The sequence below is a fragment of the Scyliorhinus torazame genome, chromosome 4 (genome assembly GCF_047496885.1).
Source record: "Scyliorhinus torazame isolate Kashiwa2021f chromosome 4, sScyTor2.1, whole genome shotgun sequence".
NCBI classification, from domain to species: Eukaryota; Metazoa; Chordata; class Chondrichthyes; order Carcharhiniformes; family Scyliorhinidae; genus Scyliorhinus; species Scyliorhinus torazame.
This window is the reverse complement of record NC_092710.1, coordinates 373,887,602-373,910,186: the sequence shown is the minus strand read 5'-3', so window position 1 is coordinate 373,910,186 and position 22,585 is coordinate 373,887,602. Positions and strand designations below refer to the sequence as shown.

The 22,585-nt window shown below is 51.6% G+C and overlaps 1 protein-coding gene across 4 annotated transcripts in view; it reads left to right on the top strand.

Annotated features, from left to right (window-relative positions):
• LOC140411248 (phosphofurin acidic cluster sorting protein 1-like) overlaps nucleotides 1-22,585 on the top strand; it is a 911,105-nt gene that overhangs the window by 277,847 nt on the left and 610,673 nt on the right. The gene's annotated exons all lie outside the window — the stretch shown is intronic.

Below are 22,585 nucleotides of genomic sequence, written 5' to 3'. Positions count from 1 at the left end.
CATAACTTAATGCAACTTCTCACTCAGTTGTCTCACACACAGACATAAATATTGGATACAGAAGGTGGTAATGTTCTTTCCTCCCACCCACCCACTCCCACTGCCCTTTCCACCCACCCACCCACTGCCCCTTCCTCCCCACCCACTGCCCCTTCCTCTCCAACTACTGCCCCTTCCTCCCCACCCACTGCCCCTTCCTCTCCGCCTACTGCCCCTTCCTCCCCACCCACTGCCCCTTCCCCTCCACCCCCACTGCCTCTTTCCCCCCACCCCCACTGCCCCTTTCCTCCCCACCCACTGCCCCTTCCTCCCCACCCACTGCCCCTTCCTCCCCACCCACTGCCCCTTCCTCCCCACCCACTGCCCCTTCCTCCCCACCCACTGCCCCATCCTCTCCACCTACTGTCCCTTCCCCTCCACCCCCACTGCCTCTTTCCCCCCACCCCCACTGCCTCTTTCCCCCCACCCCACTGCCCCTTCCTCTCCACCTACTTCTCCTTCCTCCCCACCCACTGCCCCTTCCCCTCCACCCCCACTGCCTCTTTCCCTACACCCCCACTGCCCCTTTCCCCCCACCCCCACTGCCCCTTCCTCCCCCCACTACCCCTTCCCCTCCACCCCACTGCCTCTTTCCCCCCACCCCCACTGCCTCTTTCCCCCCACCCCCACTGCCTCTTTCCCCCCACCCCCACTGCCCCTTCCTCCCCACCCACTGCTCCTTCCTCTCCACCGACTGCCCCTTCCTCCCCACCCACTCCCACTGCCCCTTCCTCCCCACCCACCCACTTCCACTGCACCTTCCTCCCACCCACCCACTCCCACCGCCCCTTCCTCCCCACCCACTGTTCCTTCCTCCCCACCCACTGCCCCTTCCTCTCCACCTACTGCCCCTTCCTCCCCACCACCTGCCCCTTCCCCTCCACCCCCACTGTCCCTTTCCCTCCACACCCACTGCCCCTTCCTCCCCACAGTGGGTGTGGGTGGGTGGGGGGGAAGGGGCAGTGGGAGTGTGTGGGTGGGGAGGATGGGGCAGTGGGAGTGTGTGGGTGGGGGAGGAAGGGGCAGTGGGAGTGTGTGGGTGGGGGGGGAAGGGGCAGTGGGAGTGTGTGGGTGGGGGAGGGGCAGTGGGAGTGTGTGGGTGGGGGAGGGGCAGTGGGAGTGTGTGGTTGGGGTGGGGCAGTGGGAGTGTCGGGGGGAAGGGGAAGGGGCAGTGGGTGGGTGTGGGTGGGGAGGAAGGGGCAGTGGGAGTGTGTGGGTGGGGGGGAAGGGTCAGTGGGAGTGTGTGGGTGGGGGCGGAAGGGTCAGTGGGAGTGTGTGGGTGGGGGAGGGGCAGTGGGAGTTTGTGGGTGAGGGAGGGGCAGTGGGAGTGTCGGGGGGAAGGGGCAGTGGGAGTGTGGGGGGAAGGGGCAGTGGGTGGGTGTGCCGGGTGGAAGTGGCAGTGGGTGTGGGTGGGCGGGGGGTAAGGGGCAGTGGGAGTGTGTGGGTGGGGAGGATGGGGCAGTGGGAGTGTGTGGGTGGGGAGGATGGGGCAGTGGGAGTGTGTGGGTGGGGAGGAAGGGGCAGTGGGAGTGTGTGGGTGTGGAGGTTGGGGCAGTGGGAGTGTGTGGGTGGGGGAGGAAGGGGCAGTGGGAGTGTGGGTGGGGAGGATGAGGCAGTGGGAGTGTGTGGGTGGGGGAGGAAGGGGCAGTGGGAGTGTGTGGGTGGGGAGGATGGGGCAGTGGGAGTGTGTGGGTGGGGAGGATGGGGCAGTGGGTGGGTGTGTCGGGTGGAAGTGGCAGTGGGTGTGTGTGGGTGGGGGAGGATGGGGCAGTGGGAGTGTGTGGGTGGGGGAGGGTCAGTGGGAGTGTGTGGGTGGGGAGGATGGGGCAGTGGGAGTGTGTGGGTGGGGAGGGGCAGTGGGAGTGTGTGGGTGGGGAGGATGGGGCAGTGGGAGTGTGTGGGTGGGAGGGGCAGTGGGAGTGTGTGGGTGGGGGAGGGTCAGTGGGAGTGTGTGGGTGGGGAGGATGGGGCAGTGGGAGTGTGTGGGTGGGGGAGGGTCAGTGGGAGTGTGTGGGTGGGGAGGATGGGGCAGTGGGAGTGTGTGGGTGGGGGAGGGGCAGTGGGAGTGTGTGGGTGGGGGAGGCTCAGTGGGAGTGTGTGGGTGGGGAGGATGGGGCAGTGGGAGTGTGTGGGTGGGGGAGGGGCAGTGGGAGTGTGTGGGTGGGGAGGATGGGGCAGTGGGAGTGTGTGGGGAGGATGGGGCAGTGGGAGTGTGTGGGTGGGGGAGGGGCAGTGGGAGTGTGTGGGTGGGGAGGATGGGGCAGTGGGAGTGTGTGGGTGGGGAGGATGGGGCAGTGGGAGTGTGTGGGTGGGGGAGGGGCAGTGGGAGTGTGTGGGTGGGGAGGATGGGGCAGTGGGAGTGGGTGGGGAGGATGGGGCAGTGGGTGGGTGTGTCGGGTGGAAGTGGCAGTGGGAGTGTGTGGGGGGCACGTTCAGGAATTACTTGCAAATAGAATAAAGACTGTAACTGGCCAGAACAATGTCAAATAAATTTAACACAGACTAATGTAAAGAACAACATTGGATGAAGAAATGGGCAACACATGGTCTTTATGGATGGACTGGAAATACTGATGGCCAAGTCCCAACAGGGAACTCGAAGTTTCAGCAAATGTAATTCTCAGCACGTTGACGCAAAGAAGAGCAACAACCGGTTTAGCACAGGGCTAAATCGCTGGCTTTGAAAGCAGACCAAGGCAGGCCAGCAGCACGGTTCAATTCCCAGACCAGCCTCCCCGAACAGGCGCCAGAATGTGGCGACTAGGGGCTTTTCACAGTAACTTCATTTGAAGCCTACTTGTGACAATAAGCGATTTTCATTTTCATTCATTTCATTTCAACAACCAATAAAATAGTGGTCAGTGACACAGCCAGATTAGTGAAACAAACGTCAACTGAAATCCGTCCAAACTGAACTGCATTATGTTCAGGATGTCAGTGTGTTAACTGTATCCTCTTCCAGCCACTTTGGCAGGCTAAAATCCCGGTGAAGGAAGGAGCCATCACGACCATTCCCAGTGACACAAGTCGCAGTTCCGAGGAAAGACTCACAATTAGATGGTTCTGGGAATAAAATATTTCCAGAATATCACTTTCTAAATTAACTTTCCCAGTGGGGAGAGACGGTGCTGAGCCACATTCTGGACTGATGTCAGGAAATACTTCTTCACACACACACAAAGACATCAACATGTGGAATAGATTTCCAGGAAGAAATCCTGGCATCGGTTAAAAAACAAATTGTGTGTGGAAAAGGAGAGCCCGTTGAATTTCTTTCTGTGGCTCAAATGGACTTTCTCATCTGTATCTACCCTGTTCTCTCGATGGTTCTGTCTGCTTTCAGCAAACCCTCTGATGCTGCCCCTTAACCCACACTTTGTGTCTCATATTAGTACAGACGATGTGGAATCTGTCTGGGTCGAGTTAGAAAAACACCAAGGGGCAAAAACATTGGTCGGGGTGGTATACAGACCACTAAACTGCAGTGGTAATGTTGGGAATAGATTAGACAGGAAATCAGAGAGACACGTGATAAAGGAACATCTGTGATTATGGGTGACTTCAATCTACATATAGATTGGGTGACTCAAATTAATCACCGTACAATAGAGGAGGAACGTCTGTAGTGTGTACAGGATGGGTTTTCTGGGTGTTGAGGAAACAACAAGGAACAAATCATCTTGGACTGCATCCTGTGCAATGAGAAAGGATTAATTGGACAAGGCAGCCTCCTGCTGATTACCACGTAGTAGCCACCATCTGCTGATCAATCAGTACTCCTCCATGCTGAACACCACTGAGGGTGGCAAGGGATGGGCTACTAGGGATGGGCAATAAATGCTGGTCTAACCAGCGACCCCCACATCCCATAAATTATCATTTTTCTAATTTTAAAATCTAATTGTGCGAAAACCCTTGGAGATGAGTGACCATAATATCTTGGAATTTTTTCACAAGGTGGATAGTGAGGTAGTTCATTCTGAGATCAGGTTGAACCTGAATAAAGGTAACTATGATGGTACGAGGCATGAGCTGGCTATGATGGACTGGGAAACATTACTGAAAGGAAGGACAGTGGACCGGCAATGGCAGCATTCCAGGAACGAGTAGGTGAACTCTAATAGTTGTTTATTCCTATTTGGCCCAAGAGTAGAAAGGGAACCGTGACCAAACCATGGCTGACAAGGGAAATTAGAGAAAGTATTAGATTCAAAGAAGAGGCATACAAATTAGCAAGAAAAAGCAATCGACATAGAAACATAGAACATAGAAGCAGGAAGAGGCCATTCAGTAACTCACACTGCTCAGAATTGGCCCAATATGATTCTCCCATATCTGGATAATCAGCGATACAGACTATCATGCTCACATTCCACACCTGGAAAAAAGATAACCACAAATATTCAACAACACGACCAACCGGGAGCCACGGCCAGGATTACAGAAGAAACGCACGGATATTTGCAGGATAAAAACATCTTCCATGTTGCAGAAGAAGCCGGAGGATAAGGCAGGATCAGCAAGCACTTTTCAGCATCTGTTAAGGATTTCAGCGATTGAAACACGAGACACCACGGCAGCACAGTGGTTAGCACTGCCGCCTCACATCGCCAGGGACCCAGGCGGCAGGGTGGAACAGTGGTTAGCACTGCCGCCTCACATCGCCAGGGACCCAGGCGGCAGGGTGGAACAGTGGTTAGCACTGCTGCCTCACATCGCCAGGGACCCAGGCGGCAGGGTGGAACAGTGGTTAGCACTGCCGCCTCACATCGCCAGGGACCCAGGCGGCAGGGTGGAACAGTGGTTAGCACTGCTGCCTCACATCGCCAGGGACCCAGGCGGCAGGGTGGAACAGTGGTTAGCACTGCCGCCTCACATCGCCAGGGACCCACTCAATGCCAGCCTCAGGTGACTGTGTGGAGTCTGCACGTTCTCCCCGTGTGTGCGTGGGTTTCCACCGGGTGCTCCGGTTTCCTCCCACAGTCCAAGGTTGTGCAGGTTAGGTGGATTGGCCTTGCTAAATTGCCCCTCAGTGTCCAAAACCGGTTAGGAGAGGTTGCTGGGTTACGGCAATAGGGTGAGTGGACGTGGGCCCAAGTCGGGTACTCTTTCCAATGGTCAGTGCAGATTGGATGGGCCAAATAGCCTCACTCTGTACTCCCAGAAAAATACACAAAAGAACTTCAGCCCATCGAGTCTGCACCACCGAATGAAAAGCATCTGATCTGCCAATCCTAATCCCATTTGACAGTACTTGGCCCATAGCTTTTCAGGGTTAAATTCCATCTGCCAATTATCCGCCCATTTGACCATCCCGTCTGTATCTTCCTGTACCCAAGACACTCAACCTCACTGTTAACCACCCGGCCAGTCTTTGTGTCATCCGCAAACTTACAGATCCCTGTGGTACACCACTGGACACTGTCTTCCAGACACTAAAGCAGCCGTCTGTCTTCGCCCTCTGTCTCCTACAGCTCAGCCAACTTTGAATCCACCTTATCAAGTTCCCCTGTATCCCATGTAAATTTGCCTTTGTAAGCCTCCCATGTGGGACCTTGTCAAAGGCTTTGCTGAAATCCATGTGAACTACATCAACTACACTACCCTCATCGATACACTGAGTCACGTGCTCAGAAAATTCAGCCAAATTTATTTGGCGTGACCTCCCTCTGCCAAAGCCATGCTGACTATTCCTGATTAAACATTGCCTCTCCAAGTGGAGATAGATTCTTTCCTTCAGAACTTTCTCCAGTAGTTTCCCCACCACTGACGTGAGACTCACTGGTCTGTAGTTCCCTGGCTCTTCTCTGCAACCTTTCGTAAATAGTGGGACCACATTCACGGTTCTCCAGTCCTCTGGCACCTCTCCCGTGGCCAGAGAAGAATTAAAAATTTTGGATCAGGGCCCCTGCAATCTCCTCCATCGTTTCCCACAGCAACCTGGGACACAATTCGTCTGGTCCTGGAGATTTCTCCACTTCCAAGCCTGCCAATACCTCAAATACCTTGTCCCAACTTGCTCAATAACCTCACAGTCTCTCTCCCCGAGTTCCATATTACCTCCTCATTCTCTTGGGTCAAGACAGATGTGAAATATTCATTTAACACCCGACCAATGTCCTCTGGCTCCACCCACAGATTCTCCCTTGGTCCCTAATCGACCCTGCTTTTTCCCTAGTTATCCTCTTCCCATTGATATACTTATAGAATATCTTGGGATTTCCCCTACTTTTACCAGCCAGAACATAAAACGTAGAAAATACAGCACAGAATCTATAGTCACACGATGTTGTGCCAAACTTTTGCCCTAGATTAAGAACAAATTAATCTACACCCCATCATTCTACCGTAATCCATGTACCTATCCAATAGTCGCTTGAAGGTCCCTAATGTTTCTGACTCAACTACTTCCACAGGCAGTGCATTCCATGCCCCCCACTACTCTATTTTCTCATATCCCCTCTTTGCTCTCCTAATTGATTTCTTAAACTCCATCCTGCACTTCCTGTATTCCACTAATGCCTCTGTTGATTTGCTCCCCTTGTACTTATTAAAAGTCTCTCTCTTCCTTCTCATTGTATCCTGAATATCTCTGGTCATCCATGGTTCTCTGGGCTTGTTACTCCTTCCTATTACCCTAGAGGGAACATGTTGGGCCTGTACCCTCCCCATTTCCTCTTTGAACACTGAACACCCCCCACTGCTCTTTTGTATATCTCCCCACCAGTAACATCTTCCAATCTACCTTGGCCAGATCCTGCCTTATTTTACTAAAGTCTGCTACTTTAGTAAAATCCAAGACCTTTTTCTACAATTCGTCTATTTCTTTGTCCATAACAAATTTAAATTGCACCATGTTGTGGTCACTATCACTAAAATGCTCCCCCATCAACACATCAGCCACCTGTCCGATTCCATTCCCCAGAATTAGGTCCAGCACTGCACCATCCCTAATTGGACCGTCCACCCGCCACATGTTGAGCTAAAAAGTTCTCTTGTACACATTTCATGAACTCTGCTCCATCTAAGCCCTTAACCCAGTGATTATCACAATTAATGTTGGGAAAGTTGAAATCACCCACAATAATTACCCTATTATTATTTTTACACACTTCTGCAAATTGTGCACATATTTGCTCCTCAATTTCCCTCTGACTATAGAACATAGAACAGTACAGCACAGAACAGGCCCTTCGCCCTCGATGTTGTGCCGAGCATTGTCCAAAACCAAGATCAAGCTATCCCACTCCCTGTCATTCTGGTGTGCTCCATGTGCCTATCCAATAACCGCTTGAAAGTTCCTAAAGTGTCCGACTCCACTATCACAGCAGGCAGTCCATTCCACACCCTAACCACTCTCTGAGTAAAGAACCTACCTCGGACATCTCTCCTATATCTCCCACCCTGAACCTTATAGTTATGCCCCCTTGTAACAGCTACATCCACCCGAGGAAATAGTCTCTGAACGTCCACTCTATCTATCCCCCTCATTATCTTATAAATCTCTATTAAGTCGCCTCTCATCCTCCTTCGCTCCAAAGAGAAAAGCCCTAGCTCCCTCAACCTTTCCTCATAAGACCTACCCTCCAATCCAGGCAGCATCCTGGGAAATCTCCTTTGCACCCTTTCCAATGCTTCCAGATCCTTCCTATAATGAGGTGACCAGAACTGCACACAATACTCCAAATGTGGTCTCACCAGGGTCATGTATAGTTGCAGCATAACCCCACGGCTCTTAAACTCAAGCCCCCTGTTAATAAACGCTAACACACTATAAGCCTTCTTCACGGCTATATCCACTTGAGTGGCAACCTTCAGAGATCTGTGGACATGAACCCCAAGATCTCTCTGTTCCTCCACATTCCTCAGAACCCTGCCGTTGACCCTGTAATCCGCATTCAAATTTTTTCTACCAAAATGAATCACCTCGCATTTATCATGGTTAAACTCCATCTGCCATTTTTCGGCCCAGCTCTGCATCCTATCAATGTCTCTTTGCAGCCTACAACAGCCCTCCACCTCATCCACTACTCCACCAATCTTGGTGTCATCAACAAATTTACTGACCCACCCTTCAGCCCCCTCCTCCAAGTCATTGATAAAAATCACAAATAGCAGAGGACCCAGCACTGATCCCTGTGGTACACCGCTGGTAACTGGTCTCCAGTCTGAAAATTTTCCATCCACCACCACCCTCTGTCTTCTATGTGATAGCCAGTTACTTATCCAATTGGCCAAATTTCCCTCTATCCCACACCTTACTTTCTTCATGAGCCGACCATGGGGAACCTTATCAAGCGCCTTACTAAAATCCATGTATACGACATCAACTGCTCTACCTTCATCAACACACTTAGTTACCTCCTCAAAGAATTTAATCAAATTTGTGAGGCAAGACCTACCCTTCACGAACCCGTGTTGATTATCCCGGATTAAGCTGCATCTTTCCAAATGGTCATAAATCCTATCCTTCAGGAACCTTTTCCATTATCTTCCCGACCACCTAAGTAAGACTAACTGGTCTATAATTACCAGGGTCATTCCTATTCCCTTTCTTGAACAGAGGAACAACATTCGCCAGTCTCCAGTCCTCTGGCACTATCCCCGTGGACAGCGAGGACCCAAAGATCAAAGCCAAAGGCTCTGCAATCTGATCCCTTGCCTCACAAAGAATACTTGTATTGTTTGGCGAGACTCTCTGGCGACAATCACCAGGCAGGAATGTTCCCTTCCAGTCGGGGAACACTTCAGCAGTCAAGGGCATTCAGCCTCTGATCTTCGGGTAAGCGTTCTCCAAGGCGGCCTTCAGGACGTGCGACAACGCAGAATCGCCGAGCAGAAACTTATAGCCAAGTTCCGCACACACAAGTGCGGCCTCAACCGGGACCTGGGATTCATGTCACATTACATTCATCCCCCACCATCTGGCCTGCGAAATCCTACCAACTGTCCTGGCTTGACACAATTCACACCTCTTTAACCTGGGGTTACCCCATCTCTGGATCTGTGAAGATTTAATCACCTGCTAATGCTCGCATTCCAAGCATTGTCTGGCATCTTTGAATTTGTCTATATATATGTTTCTGGAACATACCTCTTCATTCACCTGAGGAAGGAGCAGCGCTCCGAAAGCTAGTGACATCGGAACAAACCTTTTGGACTTTAACCTGGTGTTGTAAAACTTCTTACTGTGCTCACCCCAGTCCAACGCCGGCATCTCCACATCAAAGAATACTCGGGTATATCCCATCTGGCCCAGGGGACTTGTCGACCCTCAGGTTTTTCAAAATTGCTAATACATCCTTCCTCAGAACATCTACTTCCTCCAGCCTACCTGCCTGAATCACACTCTCATCCTCAAAAACATGGCCCCTCTCCTTTGTGAACACTGAAGAAAAGTATTCATTCAAAGCCTTTCCTATTTCTTCTGACTCCATGCACAAGTTCCCACTACTGTCCTTGACCGGCCCTAACCTCACCCTGGTCATTCTTTTATTTCTCACACAAGAGTAAAAAGCCTTGGGGTTTTCCTTGATCCGACCCGCCAAGGACTTCTCATGCCCCCTCCTAGCTCTCCTAAGCCCTTTTTTCAGCTCATTCCTTGCTACCTTGTAACCCTCAAGCGACCGAACTGAACCTTGTTTTCTCATCCTTACATACTCTTCCTTTTTCCTCTTGACAAGCCATTCAACTCTTTTGTGAACCATGGTTCCCTCACACGGCCATTTCCTCCCTGCCTGACAGGGACATACCTATCAATGACACGGAGTATTTGTTCCTTGAACAAGCTCCACTTTCCATTTGTGCCTTTCCCTGACAGTTTCTGTTCCCATCTTATGCACCCTAATTCTTGCCTATTCGCATCATAATTACCCCTCCCCCAATTATAAACTTTGCCCTGCCGTACGGCCCTATCCCTCTCCATTGCAACAGTGAGAGACACCGAATTGTGGTCACGATCTCCAAAGTGCTCTCCCACAAACAAATCAAACACTTGGCCTGGTTCATTACCCAGTACCAAATCCAATGTGGCCCCACCTTTTGTCGGCCTATCCACATATTGTGTCAGGAAACTCTCCTGCACACACTGTACAAAAACTGCCCCATCCGAACTGTTCGACCTATAGAGGTTCCAATCAATATTTGGAAAGTTAAAGTCACCCATGACAACTACCCTGAGACCTCCGCACCTATCCATAATCTGTTTTGCAATTTCTTCCTCCACATCTCTATTACTATTTGGGGGCCTATAGAAAACTCCGAACAACGTGACCGCTCCTTTCCTATTTCTAACTTCGGCCCATATTACCTCAGTGGGCAGATCCCCTTCAAACTGCCTTTCTGCAGCCGTTAAACTATCCTTGATTAACAATGCTACTCCTCCACCCCTACTCTTACTGAAACACCTTTACCCCGGAACTTCCAACAACCATTCCTGTCCCTGTTCTAACCATGTCTCCATAATGGCCACAACATTGTAGTCCCAGGTACCAATCCACGCTCCAAGTTCACCTACCTTATTCCGGATGCTCCTTGCATTGAAGTAGACACACTTCAGCCCAGCTTCCAGTCTGCCGGTACACTCCTGCGACCTTGATACCCTCCTCAGTACCTCACTACACTCAACACTGGCTTCTGGAACACAGCTCGTTTTCCCAGCCCCCTGACAAATTAGTTTAAACCCACCCGAAGAGCCGTAGCAAATTTCCCTCCCAGGATATTTGTGCCCCTCTGGTTCAGGTGCAAACCGTCCTGTCTGTACAGGTCCCACCTTCCCCAGAATGTGCTCCAATTATCCACGTAACTGAAACCCTCCCTCCTACACCATCCCCGCAGCCACATGTCTATCTGCACTCTCTCCCTGCTCCTCAACTCGCTAGCACATGGCACCAGCAACAAATCAGAGATGACAACATGGTTTGTCCTGGCTCTCAGCTTCCACCCTAGCTTCCTAAATTCCTGGTCATTGGTACCGATGAGTACCACAAATTGTGACTGCTCCCCCTCCCCTTTAAGGATTCTGAAAACACAGTCCGAGACGTCACGGACCCTGGCACCCGGGAGGCAACATACCATCCGTGAGTCTCTTTCGCTGCCACAGAACCGTCTATCTGTCCCTCTAACTATCGAGTCCCCAATAACTATTGCTCTCCTCTTCCTTCTTCCCTTGTGAGCCACAGGGACGGACTCAGTGCTGGAGATCCGATCACTGTGGCTTACCCCTGGTAGGTCGTCCCCCTCAACAGTATCCAAAGCGGTATAGTTGTTACTGAGGGGAACGGCCACAGAGGATCCCTGCACTGACTGCTTCCTCCCAGCCCCTCTCACCGTCACCCATCTACCTTGATTCTTCGGAGTAACTACATCCCTGAAGCTACTAGGTATGATCACCTCTGCCTCCCGAATGATCCAAAGTTCATCCAGCTCCAGTTCCCTAACGTGGTTTCTGAGGAGCTGGAGATGGGTGCACTTCCCACAGATGAAATCAGCAGGGATACTGACGGCGTCCCTCAGCTCAAACATTCTGCAGGAGGAACATTGCACTGCCTTCCCTGCCATTCCCTCTAGATAAAACAAAAAAAAGAAAAAGAGCTTACCTGTTATTCACTCTACCCCTTAGGTTAAAGGAGGTGGAAGGGTGGGGGACACTGCAAGTGTAGTGTCTAGGGTTTAGAACCTGCCCAACTTAAATACAGGTAAAAATAAAACACTTAACCAGCAACCACTGCGCCCCGCACGAGAGCAGCAATCAGCTGTTATGGGCCCGGGCAAACAATTTAAATCTTTACTACTTACCCAGCAGTCACTCTGTCCTCACTCCGACCGGACTATCTGGGGGTCTATGATAAACACCGAGCAATGTGGCTTTGTTATCCCTAAGCTCTACCCACAAAGCCTCATTTAACGCCACCCCCAAGATATCATCTCTCTTTACTGCAGTAATTACTGCAGTAATTGACTCCTTAACTAAGTGCAATGCCTCCCCCTCTTTTGCTTCTTCCCCTGACCCTCCTGAAGACTGGCCGGGATTCTCAGATCCCACGCCGGGTCGGAGAATTGCCGGGGGTGGGGGGGGCACGAGAATCGCGCCACGCCGCTCCGATGCCGGGCTGCCAATTCTCCGGCCCGGTGATTCTCCGCGCTCGACAGACCGAGTGCTCACCGAATTCGGCCGAGTCCCGCATGGTCCTACCCGGCGGGATCTCGGAGTTCTGGCTGCGGGGGCCATCCTGGTGGGGGGGCAGGAGGATCCGACTCCGGGGGCGGGCCTCCACGATGGCCAGGCCTATGATCGGGGCCTACTGATCGGCAGGCGGGCTAATTCCGTGGGGGGCCTATGTTCCTCCGCGCCGGGCCCCTGTAGGACTCAGCCATATTGCCCAGGGGCCGGCACGGAGACTGCAAACCACACGCATGTGCGCACCCGCGCCGTGGTGCGCCGGCTTTCGAGTACCGGAACAGCAGACACCACTCTGGCGGCATAATAGTCCCCCTAGGAAGGGGTGACTACCTGGGCCTGGAGGCCCTTTGACGCTGGAGTTGCTCGCGCCGCCTTTGACTCCGGTGTTAGAACTTGGCCGCTGGATCGGAGAATCCCGGCCTGTATCCCCGGATATCAAGCTGCCAACCCTGCCCCTCCCTCAATATGTCTCCGTGCATCGGATTCGATGGAGCGCAACGCATCCTGTCCTCAGGGCCAGGGGTCGGTTTGACCCACCAATCACTGGTCCCTTATTGTCCTGTTCTCGATATCTGTCGTGAGGTTTGGAAATGGCCAAGACGGTCGAGCAACTCCTCCCAGCCGGGGCCTAAGCGGTGGACCACCTGGGTGCTGGAGAGATGACATGGTGGAAGTGATGGTCATAGATGGTTTAGCACACTGGGCTAAATCGCTGGCTTTTAAAGCAGACCAAGGCAGGCCAGCAGCACGGTTCAATTCCCGTACCAGCCTCCCCGAACAGGCGCCGGAATGTGGCGACTAGGGGGTTTTCACAGTAACTTCACTTGAAGCCTACGTGTGACAATAAGCGATTTTCATTTTCATTCAGAATCCCTTCTGTGGTCGTAAAAGAGACTTCAGGATGTGTGTGTTGCCTCCCTGATGCCAGGGTCCAGGATGTCACTGAACGGCTGCAGGATATACTGAAGGGAGAGGTCATGGTACATGTTTGTACCAATGGCAGAGACTGAATAGTGACAGTGATAACATCCACAGCAATATAGGTCTTCTCAGCATCTTTGAAGTTGAAGGTCACTCTAATAGTTGTCCTTCCTGGAGCAGTGCAGGTAGAAACAATCAGGCAGCACCTGGATATAGTGATTCAGAACCGTGTGTGCATATCCAAATAAAACTTTCAATCCATTTCTAAGTGAACAGTCTCCCAGATACATGTGGCCATAACTTCCCCAGCGTCGGAGGGGTGTGGGAGAAACCCCAAAGATGCGGTGGGGAGTGCGGTGGGCAATGGCTCTAGGAAGTTCACAGATCACAGCTCACAGATTACCACTGGGAGCTCTTCCGGGGCAGGTGTGACCTATATAAGGCCGGGTTGCATCTAAACCGGAGAGGCATAAATATCCTGGCCGCGAGGTTTGCTAGTGTCACACGGGAGGGTTTAAACTAGCATGGAAGGGGGGTGGGCACGGGAGCAATAGGTCAGAAGGTGAGAGCATTGAGGGAGAACTAGGGAATAGGGCCAGTATGGCTCTGAGACAGAGCAGACAGGGTGAAGTTGCTGAACACAGCGGGTCTGGTGGCCTGAAGTGCATATGTTTTAATGCAAGAAGTATTACGGGTAAGGCAGACGAACTTAGAGCTTGGATTAGTACTTGGAACTATGATGTTGTTGCCATTACAGAGACCTGGTTGAGGGAAGGGCAGGATTGGCAGCTAAACGTTCCAGGATTCAGATGTTTCAGGCGGGATAGAGGGGGATGTAAAAGGGGTGGCGGAGTTGCGCTACTGGTTAGGGAGAATATCACAGCTGTACTACGGGAGGACACCTCAGAGGGCAGTGAGGCTATATGGGTAGAGATCAGGAATAAGAAGGGTGCAGTCACAATGTTGGGGGTTTACTACAGGCCTCCCAACAGCCAGCGGGAGATAGAGGAGCAGATAGGTAGACAGATCTTGGAAAAGAGTAAAAACAACAGGGTTGTGGTGATGGGAGACTTCAACTTCCCCAATATTGACTGGGACTCACTTTGTGCCAGGGGCTTAGACGGGGCAGAGCTTGTAAGGAGCATCCAGGAGGGCTTCTTAAAACAATATATAGACAGTCCAACTAGGGAAGGGGCAGTACTGGACCTGGTATTGGGGAATGAGCCCGGCCAGGTGGTAGAAGTTTCAGTAGGGGAGCATTTCGGGAACAGTGACCACAATTCAGTAAGTTTTAAAGTGCTGGTGGACAAGGATAAGAGTGGAGCTAGGGTGAATGTGCTAAATTGGGGGAAGGCTAATTATAACAACATTAGGCGGGAACTAAAGAACCTAAATTGGGGGCGGATGTTTGAGGTTAAATCAACATCTGACATGTGGGAGGCTTTCAAGTGTCAGTTGAAAGGAATTCAGGACCGGCATGTTCCTGTGAGGAAGAAGGATAAATACGGCAATTTTCGGGAACCTTGGATAATGAGAGATATTGTAGGCCTCGTCAAAAAGAAAAAGGAGGCATTTGTCAGGGCTAAAAGGCTGGGAACAGACGAAGCCTGTGTGGAATATAAGGAAAGTAGGAAGGAACTTATGCAAGGAGTCAGGTGGGCTAGAAGGGGTCACGAAAAGTCATTGGCAAATCGGGTTAAGGAAAATCCCAAGGCTTTTTACACATACATAAAAAGCAAGAGGGTAGCCAGGGAAAGGGTTGGCCCACTGAAGGATAGGCAAGGGAATCTATGTGTGGAGCCAGAGGAAAAGGGCGAGATACTAAATGAATACTTTGCATCAGTATTCACCAAAGAGAAGGAATTGGTAGATGTTGAGTCTGGAGAAGGTTGTGTAGATAGCCTGGGTCACATTGAGATCCAAAAAGACGAGGTGTTGGGCGTCTTGAAAAATATTAAGGTAGATAAGTCCCCAGGGCCTGATGGGATCTACCCCAGAATACTGAAGGAGGCTGGAGAGGAAATTGCTGAGGCCTTGACAGAAATCTTTGGATCCTCACTGTCTTCAGGTGATGTCCCGGAGGACTGGAGAATAGCCAATGTTGTTCCTCTGTTTAAGAAGGGTAGCAAGGATAATCCAGGGAACTACAGGCCGGTGAGCCTTACGTCAGTGGTAGGGAAATTACTGGAGAGAATTCTTCGAGACAGGATCTACTCCCATTTGGAAGCAAATGGACGTATTAGTGAGAGGCAGCATGGTTTTGTGAAGGGGAGGTCATGTCTCACTAACTTGATAGAGTTTTTTGAGGAGGTCACAAAGATGATTGATGCAGGTAAGGCAGTGGATGTTGTCTATATGGACTTCAGTAAGGCCTTTGACAAGGTCCCTCATGGTAGACTAGTACAAAAGGTGAAGTCACACGGGATCAGGGGTGAGCTGGCAAGGTGGATACAGAACTGGCTAGGTCATAGAAGGCAGAGAGTAGCAATGGAAGGATGCTTTTCTAATTGGAGGGCTGTGACCAGTGGTGTTCCACAGGGATCAGTGCTGGGACCTTTGCTCTTTGTAGTATATATAAATGATTTGGAGGAAAATGTAACTGGGCTGATTAGTAAGTTTGCAGACGACACAAAGGTTGGTGGAATTGTGGATAGCGATGAGGACTGTCAGAGGATACAGCAGGATTTAGATTGTTTGGAGACTTGGGCGGAGAGATGGCAGACGGAGTTTAATCCGGACAAATGTGAGGTAATGCATTTTGGAAGGCCTAATGCAGGTAGGGAATACACAGTGAATGGTAGAACCCTCAAGCGTATTGAAAGTCAGAGAGATCTAGGTGTACAGGTCCACAGGTCACTGAAAGGGGCAACACAGGTGGAGAAGGTAGTCAAGAAGGCATACGGCATGCTTGCCTTCATTGGCCGGGGCATTGAGTATAAGAATTGGCAAGTCATGTTGCAGCTGTATAGAACCTTAGTTAGGCCACACTTGGAGTGTTCAATTCTGGTCGCCACACTACCAGAAGGATGTGGAGGCTTTAGAGAGGGTGCAGAAGAGATTTACCAGAATGTTGCCTGGTATGGAGGGCATTAGCTATGAGGAGCGGTTGAATAAACTCGGTTTGTTCTCACTGGAACGACGGAGGTTGAGGGGCGACCTGATAGAGGTATACAAAATTATGAGGGGCATAGACAGAGTGGATAGTCAGAGGCTTTTCCCCAGGGTAGAGGGGTCAATTACTAGGGGGCATAAATTTAAGGTGAGAGGGGCAAGGTTTAGAGTAGATGTACGAGGCAAGTTTTTTACGCAGAGGGTAGTGGGTGCCTGGAACTCGCTACCGGAGGAGGTGGTGGAAGCAGGGACGATAGTGACATTTAAGGGGCACATACATGAATAGGATGGGAATAGAGGGATACGGACCCAGGAAGTGTAGAAGATTGTAGTTTAGTCGGGCAGCATGGTCGGCACGGGCTTGGAGGGCCGAAGGGCCTTTTCCTGTGCTGTACTTTTCTTTGTTCTTTGTTCTTGTTCTATCAGCATTTGCTGCACCACAATTACCCAGAAGGGCTGATGCCCCCTGGGCAATTGTACTGAGGTGGGAACCATCTGATAAAGTGCTTGCCTTCATCGGACAGGGCATCGAGTATAAACACTCGCAAATTATGTTACAGTTATATAGTACCTTGGTCAGGCCACATTTGGAATACCGTGTCCAATTCTGGTCACCGCACTACCACAAGGACGTGGAGGCTTTGGAGAGAGTCCAGAAAAGGTTGACCAGGATGTTGCCTGGTATGGAGGGTATTAGCGAAGAGGGGAGATTGAATAAACTGGGATTGTTCTCCCTGGAGAGACGGAGGCTGAGAGGCGACCTGACAGAAGTTTATTAAATTATTCGGGGTATAGATGGGGTGAACAGTTGGAGGCTTTTTCCCAGGGAGGAAATGACAATTCAAGGTGAGGGGGGATAGGTTCAGTGGAGATGTGTGGGGGGAGTTTTTTACACAGAGGGTGGTGGTGGCCTGGAATGCACGGCCAAGTGAGGTGGCTGAGGCAGATATGTTCGAGACCTTTAAGTCATATCTGGATAGGCACATGAACAGACGGGGTATAGAAGGATACAGGCGGTTGGCCTAGGTAGGACACGTGATCGGGGCAGGCTTCGAGGGCCAAAGGGCCTGTTCCTGTGCTGAATTGTTCTTTGTTCTTTGATTCTGCCAGTGTTACACTAATCATAGAATTATAGAATCTACTGTGTAGAAGGCGGCCCGTCGAGTCTGCACCTTGGAAAGAGCACCCTACCTAAGCCCACGCCTCCACCCTATCCCCGTAACCCCAGCTAACCCTCTGGGACACTAGGGGCAATTGATCACGGCCAATCTACCTAACCTGCACATCTTTGGACTGTGGGAGGAAACCGCAGCATCCCGGAGGAAACCCACGCACACACGGGGAGAACGTGCAGACTCCGCACAGCCAGTGATCCAAGCCGGGAATCGAACCTGGGACCCTGTGGAGCTGTGAAGCAACAGTGCTAACCACTGTGCTATCGTGTCGCCCTAATAGTTATTCTGAAACCGTTAGAAGAAATAAAACCATTTCTAACTTCAGCATAAATACACAGATCAATGCCTGCGTAGGGGTACCCCCAAACTTGACTATCCCCACACTCCTGATCCCACAGGGAACTCTTCGCCCCCCCTCCCTGCTCTCCCCCACCACTACCACTCAACACCCTCCCCGCAGCATATCCCACATGTACAGGATTCCCCACTCTCCCTTCAACTCGACCCACCTCTGACCCAAACTGGCTGAACCCCTCCCCCACCCCACCCGCCCAATATCCAACCCTCCCCTGCTGCTCCAATGTCCAACTTCCCCAACCCCCAAATCCTATACACTTCCCTTCTCCCTGACCTGTTATTTTCAAGGGGACTTTTAAACTTACCTCCCTTACGGCAGCCCTCCTTCACTTTTAGACTGCAATGCTGGGCCCCGGTGATACCTGTGTTGCCTGGATCTCATCCAGCCTGAGTCAGGAAGGTCGGGTGAGACAGACATGGATGAATATTGGCACAGGGAAGTTGGCACTTGCACTCTGAGGGAGTTAGGTGCAAAATTTCATTTGCATCCTCCACAAAGTTAGCTCATTTCCCAGATGTGTCTCAATGAAATTCATGTACAATCGATCTCTTTCAGCTGAATTGCACAGCAGGATCCCAGCAGTAACAGTGAGGCACCAAAGTAGCTGATGTGTTTTGTTGTCTGTGGAAGGAAGGGCTGGTGTTGGCACAACACCAGGAGATATGCTTACTCTTTCTTCAAAAAGTGACAGGGGAGTCATAACATTTCATCCGACAACTACATTCCATTAAAGCATGAAATCTTCTCCTTATGTTTATCGTGAGGACTCATCAGCAGGATTGCTTTCCCTGGAGTATGGGATGCAACTTTTGCCAATTTCCGCTGTGAACTCTGAACCCCAGGAAACCGTTGTCTCCTTGTTTACAGACAGTTGTAGTGAAGGAAATCCGAGTGGAAGTGAAATCTCCCCCCTCTTGGTGGCCAGACCCTGGAGCTGCCCGAGCCTCACACCTCCCACTTTTACTGCTTTGACATTGCGAAGCTCGTGGGCCACTGCCGTTCAGGTCAGCCCGAGGTTCAAACACAAGCTGACTGCACTGGCTCTCCATTTCACTCACCAGTAGCTTGCCCAAGACGTCATTCTTCAACTGTGCGCCTAAATATTCTGCTCAACTATAGCAGGCTGCATAACTCAGCCTGATTCTATCCTCTGATGTCCCACACATGCACAGCAAGAGTTACTGAGTCGTGATCAGGACTGCAACCTGGCTGCTTTTCAGATTCTACTCCAGTGGCACTGAGACCCATTGCAATATACCATCTGCTTTCCTGACTGAGGACACAGTTTACAACATAGAATTTTACAACATAGAATTTACAGTGCAGAAGGAGGCCTTTCGGCCCATCGAGTCTGCACCGGCTCTTGGAAAGAGCACCCTACCCAAGGTCAACACCTCCACCCCAACCCCATAACCCAGTAACCCCACCCAACACTAAGGGCAATTTTGGACACTAAGGGCAATTTATCATGGCCAATCCACCTAACCTGCACATCTTTGGACTGTGGGAGGAAACCGGAGCACCCGGAGGAAACCCACGCACACACGGGGAGGATGTGCAGACTCCGCACAGACAGTGACCCAAGCCGGAATCGAACCTGGGACCCTGGAGCTGTGAAGCAATTGTGCTATCCACAATGCTACCGTGCAGCCCTCAGCAGAGGCCATGTAACAATGCTGGGGTCTTTAGTTATACAAACTGTAATATCACACCAGAAGGTGCCTGTGATAACCCTCACGAGGACCACGGGGATCACTGATTGATCTCCCCGTGGCGTCTGAGAAAACGAGTTCCTGTGATGAGTGGGTGAAGGAACGCCCAGTTTACAGCTCGTTAGCCGGGCATCTAACTGAATCTCCCAGACCCGTACCGGCAGTTGCCGATAGTCCTGGGCCGGAGCGTTTGTTTTGTGAGTCCCGGTAGCAGCTTTATTTTCAGTTTAAAAGAAACCAGTTTGGCCTTTCACTACGCGCCCCCTGGAATTATTATATTGGTGACGAGGATCAAGCACGGCATTCTGAGCAGCCTTTCCGAAACTCCCCGAAAATAACTCCGGGAAGAAACAACACAAAAAGAAAAACCTCGACTGCCGAATGCATGCACTATTTCTTCCACACCAACGACATTGGGGCTGTTTAGCACAGGGCTAAATCGCTGGCTTTGAAAGCAGACCAAGGCAGGCCAGCAGCACGGTTCAATTCCCGTACCAGCCTCCCCAAACAGGCGCCGGAATGTGGCGACTAGGGGCTTTTCACAGTAACTTCATTGAAGCCTACTTGTGACAGTAAGCGATTTTCATTTCATTTCATTTTCACATAGAAGGGGATGATAGATATAAAGTCATCTTTTTGACAGCATGTGGGACCCTGATGTTCAGCATTATTAAGAGTTTAACCTATCCTACAGCCCCTGACACTAAAACGCTCAACGCTTATGGATCTAGTAAAGAGGCATCACAACCCAAAGCCGCCCGTAATCCATGAGAACCTAAGGCGTAAGAGCAGACCTAGGGCCATCGAGTCTGCTCTGCCTTTCAATGAGATCATAGCTGATCTGATATAATCCTTAACTCCATATATGTACCTTATCCCCATAACCCTTGATTCTCAAGCTTGAACATACAAAACGACCCAGCCTCGGCAGCTCTCTGCGGTAAAGAATTTCACACTATCATCTGAGAGAAGAAATTCCTCCTCATCTCTGTCTTAAATGGTGACCTCTTATTCTGAGATTATGCCCTCTGGTCCTAGACTCTGCCACAAGGGGAGACACCTTCTCAGCATCTACCCTGTCAAGCCCTCTGAGAATCCTCCAGCGTTACTGCTTCAACACTTCTGGGAGGAACCCTGGGGAACCCATGACAGAATTCCTGATTAGATTAAGGAATCTGGCCAAATGAAATGAAATGAAAATCGCTTATTGTCACAAGTAGGCTTCAAATGAAGTTACTGTGAAAACCCCCTAGTCGCCACATTCCGGCGCCTGTTCGGGGAGGCTGGTACGGGAATTGAACCGTGCTGCTGGCCTGCCTTGGTCTGCTTTCAAAGCCAGCGATTTAGCCCTGTGCTAAACCAGCCAAATACTGCGACTTTGGCCTATCCTGACCGAGATGCTATGTGTGGGATCAATAATGTTGTGATGCAAAAAGAATTGTTGGCAGAACCCACCCTAGACCTCAAAAGGGCTACAAAATTAGCACTACCCTTGGAGAACGCTGGGAAAAGGGCCCAAGAACTCGCAGGGCTGATGGACAGAGGCGTTTTCAGCCTGTGGGTGGGGGGAGGACCCTCATACAGAATTACCAGTGAAGGCTCCCCCCGTGCCTCACCCACCACCAACACAAAATTCAACCAGAAAAATCTGGCGCATCTCAAAAGACGGCCAGATAATCCCCAAAAGACTACAAGTGTCAGCCGCAAGTCTGCTGCAAGTGTGGCCAAAGGAGACGACCCAGGTAAGGCTGCCAGAATCAGCAGTACATGTGGCACCCAGGCCGGAGCCTAAATCACCTCAGACCCGAGCCTGAAACGTCTTTCAGCCCGTAGATCACGATGTAACTAAACATCACCCCTCAGGTTGCCCCGTCAAAAATAACACTTCTGGTCAACAGTTGTTTGCTAGAAATGGAGGTGGATACGAGACCTGTCACCACCCGATCGGCATCTTGTGCCTTGGCGTGCGAGAAACCAGGGACAGGTGACCACATATACAGGGGAACATTTGAAGATTATGGGGACCACTATGACCCCAGTTACCTATGGGCAGCTTATGGCCCGACTCCCACGTATAGTTGTACGAGGACCAGGACCCAACCTCTTAGGCAGAGACTGGCTTCAGAGGATCTGTCTGGACTGGCTACACATTTTAAACCATGGACCAGATCTACGAGGCCATTGGCAAATACTCCAAGGTATTCCCAGAAGGCCTTGGTAGAATAAAGGGAGGAAGGGAAAAGATTTATGTGGACCCTGACGTCCAACCCAAATATTTCAGGGCACATCCAGTCCTACATGCTTTAATTACCAAAGCAGAGACTGAACTTGAGTGGTTAGAGAGCCTCTGGATAATACGACCAGTGTAGTTCAAAGAGTGGGCTACACCCGGAGTCCCGAGGCGTCATTCTCCGACCCCCCGCCGGGTCGGAGAATGGCCGTTGGCCGCCGTGAATCCCGCCCCCGCCGAAGTCTCCGGTACCGGAGATTGGGCGGGGGCGGGAATCGGGCCGCGCCGGTTGGCGGGACCCCCCGCTGGATTCTCTGGCCCGGATGGGCCGAAGTCCTGCCCAGAAATTGCCTGTCCCGCCGGCGTAAATCAAACCTGGTATTTACCGGCGGGACCAGGCGGCATGGGCGGGCTCCGGGGTCCTGGGGGGGGGGCGCGGGGCGATCTGACCCCGGGGGGTACCCCCACGGTGGCCTGGCCCGCGATTGCAGCCCACCGATCCGCGGGCCGGGCCTGTGCCGTGGGGGCACTCTTTCCCTTTCGCCTCCGCCACGGCCTCCACCATGGCGGAGGCGGAAGAGACTCTCCCCACTGCGCATGCGCGGGAAACTGTCGGCGGCCGCTGACGCTCCCGCGCTTGCGCCACATTTCCGCGCCAGCTGGCGGGGCAACAAACGCCATTTCCGCCAGCTGGCGGGGCGGAAATCCCTCCGGCGTCGGCCTAGCCCCTCAATGTTGGGGCTCGGCCCCCAAAGATGCGGAGCATTCCGCACCTTTGGGCCGGCGCGATGCCCATCTGATTGGCGCCGTCTTTGGCGCTAGTCGGCGGACATCGCGCCGTTCGGGGAGAATTTTGCC